Source organism: Prosopis cineraria, unplaced genomic scaffold (genome assembly GCF_029017545.1).
Source record: "Prosopis cineraria cultivar Desert tree isolate PC_DT_omini unplaced genomic scaffold, ASM2901754v1 PC1439, whole genome shotgun sequence".
NCBI lineage: Eukaryota > Viridiplantae > Streptophyta > Magnoliopsida > Fabales > Fabaceae > Prosopis > Prosopis cineraria.
The window spans coordinates 1-5806 of NW_026556764.1; the positions used below are offsets into that span (position 1 = coordinate 1).

The 5806-nt window shown below is 29.7% G+C and overlaps 1 pseudogene; it reads right to left on the reverse strand.

Annotated features, from left to right (window-relative positions):
• Positions 1-3549: 3549 nt before the first annotated feature.
• Positions 3550-5806, reverse strand: LOC129300121 (UDP-glycosyltransferase 74G1-like; annotated as a pseudogene).

Sequence of the window (5806 nt, forward strand, 5' to 3'; positions counted from 1 at the left end):
AACCTTAATTAAAAAAAGAATTATTTTATTAAAATAAACAACATTATATTTCCTTGTTTGTTCTATAGGAAAGATGCATGGCGACGACAATAGCCCGACGTTTTACCATACAAGACAAGAGATCAGTACCAAATTGTTTGATAAGATCCAAGAAGTTAAAATTAACAAAATACTAATATTTTTGTTAAAATTATATATGGAATTTGACGTTGATTTTTGATTTGATAAGCACATATTGATTATATAAATTTAATATTCATCCATTCTTTATAAATATAACAAGGACAAAAAAGCGGCAATATTTATCCTAGGGAGGGACAGACAAGGACAAATTAATTTAGCGGATGCGTTTCATGAAATGCCATATTAAATTTAGGTAGCTAGACGCTTAGCATATATTCCATCTTGTCAAAATTACAACACATTTTTTTTATTATATAAATTTGATCCAAATATAGAGATAATTACTTTTTTTTAAAATTTTTTGTTGTATTAATTGACAATAAGAATATGAAATATAATTCAAATGAAACATTCGTTTCCACTTTTCATAATAAAAAGGTTAAAGACAAAAAGAAAAAATATACTCCATTCGTTCAAAAATGTAAGACATTTTTATTAATCGAATCTCACCCCAATAAAATTATTACTTACTTTCAAACGAACCCTATTTTTTTATACTTATCCTTACTAAATATTTTATAATAAATATAAAGTCACTATCAATAGGGACACTTTTGAAAAGAAAGGTAATGATTACACCTCAAAAACTAAAAATATCTTACATTTTTGAATATCTAACTTTTCAAAATAAAATATCTTGCATTTTTAAACATCTAACTTTTTAAAATATACTTTATATTTTTAATAAAGAGAGTATTATTTTTTTCATTAAGTAAGAAATAAGTATTTTTATTAATAATAGTGAAATATAGTTGACAATAATGTCCTACAATATAGTCTAAGGGGAGGAAGTTTTCTCAACAAATCTACTTTTGGATGCCGTTGTCAAACACTTCTATTTTTTAATATAAGAGAAACTATTATGTGTCTATTTATTTTAGAGTTAATATATAATTTGAATCCGAAACTATAGGCCAATGAGCGATTTGAACTCTAAACTTTAAAAAGGTGTATTATGAATCTTAATAATTAAATTTGAGGTAATTTCGTTCCTACTGTTAACTTTTAAAACAATATCTGTCAAATTCATTTAAGAAAAAGTTTTAAAATTTAGCGGCAGGGGCAAAGTTGCCCCAACTTTAATTGTTTTAGGGTTCAGATTGTACCTTTTTTAAATGTTTAGGGTTCAAATCACTCTTGAACCTACAGTTCAGGATTTAAATTGCATATTAACTCTTTTTGTATTTTAAAAAATACACTCTAATCAATAATAATTCAACAATAATAAAAAAAAAGTATATTTTTGCATATTATATATCAATTTTCAAAAGAATTTTGAAGGAGTGTGTAAGTTTCTTAGTTTGAATTGATTGATAAAGGTAAAAATTTATTGAAAAAACAAATACTTTTATGATAAATAAAGAGACAAAGAAAAAGTGTATGAAGAGGAATCTATTCTAGATTTTTTCTAACAAAAAAATGATAATGTGTTTTTTTCATTGATATTATTATGAGATTCTATTACGCTAAAGAACAAATAAAATAAAATAAAAGTGCACTCATAGTAAAAGATTATGTTACGTTCTTATTGCTGCCACTGATAACCTATCAAAACCCCATTCAGCAGAATAAAAATAGTCAATTTCAACATTATCTTATTCATACTCATCACCAATAATTTCCACCAAAAACTGCTTTACTCATTATTATAATTTATGGCCTTTTTTCATATGGTTTCATCATCATCATCATCATTTATGTTTTTTTTATTTTCTTATATTTTGAGAAATTTGCAATATTATCATGGATTAATAAACAATTTGAACCTTAAATTATAGGTCTAGGAGCAGTTTGAACTTTACACTTTTTAAAAAGGTGCATTTTGAACCCTAAACAATTAAAGTTAAGGCAATTTCATTCACACCATTAACTTTTTAACAACGTCCATCAAATTAAAGCTTAAAATGTAATTTTTTCTAAATAAATTTGATGAACATTTGTTGAAAGTTAATGATAGAGTAAAATTATCCTAACTTTAATTGTTTATGATTTATAATATACTTTTTTAATGTTTAAGATTTAAATCAATCTTGGATTTATTGTTCAGAGCCTAAATTATATATTAATCCTTGTTTTTATCAGGAGCAAAATCTTGCATGAAAAAATGCATGCGTCTTCCTGTACGAAGCAATTGAAGTCATAGTTAAACTTGCTTTCATTTCACTGTGACTTGTGACTTTGGAAGCCGGCCAACAAAAATATTTGCATGAAAAAGTAATCAAACTAAAGCCAACCATCTGTGTTCATGCGTGAGATACTCGTCAAGATATAAACTAGGGAGAATTTTAGTGAAGGATCATGGTAGATATTTAATTCAGGTGGGTTAAAAAAATTTTAAAATTTCAATTTAGTTCAGGAAAAAAAATCAAAAGAATTTTAACAGTAAAGAAAATTAAAATATTCTTTACTTATTATGCAGAATTACTAGTTATTAACTTTTGTAATGCATTTGTTAAGTTATCAATATCACTTGTAAATCATATCTTTTTGTCGGGCAATCAACAACATTAGTTATTAATTTGCTAATTTTACTTGTTAATTTACTAACATTAATTGCAAATTACAATTTGTCAATATGTACAACTGATTTAGTAAATTAATATATAAATTTAATAATTTAACAACTAATGTTCTACTGCTTTATGACTGAAAAATAATGTCAAATCCTATATATTTATCAATATGTCAACTCATGTGATTTATAACTCATATCGTAAATTAATGAATGAAGTGTATAATAAATGAATGATATTTTAATCTTTTTACTGTCAAAATTCTTTTTTCGTCTTATCGCTTACTCTTAACTAAACTAAATTTTAAATTTTTTTTAAACTCATCTAAAATTAAGTCTCTATAATAATCTTTTAACTAAAATTCTCCCCATAAACTATAACCATATGTGCTCATTGGTGACCATCAAAGATAAAGACTTTTGTCACCACTACTCACAAGATGCTTGCCGACATCAAACTTTTCTTTATTAATTTTTTTTTTTACTCAAGTATTTCATAGCTAGTGATGAAATTAATCCTTTAAAAAATTTAAATACTATTTAAAGAATTGCTTTCTTTAAGTGATGCTCTCCATACATTTCAAGTATCAAATTCTATAATAATGTTTAAGAGAGCCGCACCAATGACAGAGCCTCATGTGAACAGAAAATAAAAGCCCTTCCACAACCGAACTTCAGTACTCCCAAACATTTTGGGAAGTGAATTATAGAGAACATTGCTCATTTGTAATTAAAGTTGTCCTTGTATTAATGATACTTCGGCCAAATAATAAACAAAATATGTAGTATTCTTTAAATAAATTATAAATGTGAGGGTTTGAATGTTATGAATCAATAAAAATATATCAAGAAAATTAATTGAGAATGCTTAAATCTAAGTTGATAATATTAAACATTAATTTCATACAAGTGCTTGCTAAATCGTTTACAAAATTTATATAACTGCAGAGCCTAGCTAGCTTACTGATATACATTGGTCCAGACATCACTTAGAAATCATAGCTACGAATTCTGTGATATTTTTATCTGAACTTCCCCCCTCATCCATAGAACTCTGGACCAAATTCATCCATTTAACAGCATTACTCTTTATCTCTTTTCCTCTTTCACTTTCCATTACTTCATGTATACAATGTTTCAACTTTTTCTCGTTTAAGAATTCCTTTCTCATCCATGGAAGCTCTAAGACCCACTTTCCAAACATCCACAATATACTTCAAATTTGTGAGCTGATCACTCCAATGTGGAACCCCAATCATTGGAACTCCAAAGCTCAGAGCTTCCAAAGTCGAATTCCACCCACAGTGTGTAACAAAACATCCAACAGCTTCGTGTGACAGTACTGTTAGTTGATCACACCACGCCACTATCAAACCTTTGTCTGAAACTATTTCTTGGATGTTCTTAGGAAGCTTGGCTTGTTCAGATTCCCTAACAACCCATAAGAAATATTCCCAGTAAGTCCCAAACCCCAAGCTATTTCCTCTATTTGATCTTCTCTAAGAGTTGTTATGCTTCCAAAGGAGACATAAACTACGGATGCTTGAGGCTTATTGTGAAGCCAGTTCATGAAAGATCCTTGTTAGGTTGGAACATGCTGATACCATAGTCGTGATCGTGTTGGATCCTCTTGTCTAAGAACATGGACGGTACTGTTGGTCCTATTGTCTTCACTGGCCACATCTTCCTCATCCAATCCACAACCTGGTAATTGATGAAAGCTTTCACTTGTCAATGTTCTGTAACACAGTAGACAAGTGGCCGACGCATGAAGCTATATTATTTATTATTGATAGGAAAGAGGCACATGATAATATCAAACATTTTAATATTGTTTTATTGATAATATATAAGGATAATATCTACATTAAGGATATACAAGGAATATATTAAGATAAAAACCAATATAATATATATTTTCAGTATCATAGTTTAGTGTTCAACAAGGCTTCAAATAGGACTGTCTCTAGAAGGATGCACCTGATAAATTAAAAAAAGTGATCATATTTGTCTTGATATATTATATCCTCAATCATTCTTTTATTATTTCATTTATAATTTTATTATTACTTTATTTATTGATGAATATGTAAAATAAAAATATCAATTGAACTCCCTCGTCCGAAAAAAAAAAAGAAATAAAGTAAAACACAAGGGGGGAAAAAAAAATCCAATCTCGCTGCCCAGGAGGCATCCAGAAAAACATGTGGATAGAGTTTGGCTTTCAAAGTGAAGATCTATTTTTAAGACTACAATTTAAAATCAAGGATGATCAAATAAACTAAACCGACAAATATAAAATTTCACCGATTAGCAATAGTTCTTTATCTACAATTCTAAGCATGTATACACAACAAACAAACAAACGTACATACATACATACCTCAGGCTCCAGTTCATAAACACTGCTGGAAAGCAACCAATCAGCTTTTCCAATTGTCAAAAGTTTCAACCAGCGAGTCCCAAAAGATCGGAAACATGTCACAGTGCAGATTCAAGAACGATGGCAAATCCGAAGGTTCAAGTTCTGGCAAACCAGGCAGCAAAAATCTTACTCTCTTCAATAACGGGAAGTTTTAGAATCCCTTGGTGAAGATGGAAGTAAACACTATTAACAAAACAAGGTTGGGTCAAGAACGCAGCAACAAAAAAATCCCAAACTTCTTCGCCAGTCAAGTGCCCAAGGAAGGAAACTATCATAAATAACACAGTCCACAGGCAAACATTGTTGAAAAGCTTGTCAAGAAGCTCACATAGAGTCGGTGGTCCTGCTTGCCAGAACCGTTCTGAGTAAGTCCTCGAGATCTTAACATCTGGACCTGCTCCTTCGTCGTAGCCATCTGAGATGGCCTCGAGAGCTATGGAATCTGCAGATTTAATGGAGTCATCAGTGATAGTGGCTTGTTTCCAGAAAGAACGGGTGGTGACGAATGTGACCTTCACGTTATGGAACTCTAATCGCTTGCAGAATTGAAGTATTGGGTTGACATGGCCTTGTGCAGGATAGGCCAATACAAGGCAGTGAGCTTTCCGTTGTTTCGCCGCCGCATTATTATATTGATGCTTAAGAATGTATAAGTTTCTCACTATGGTTTTGAGTTTGAAGGTCAT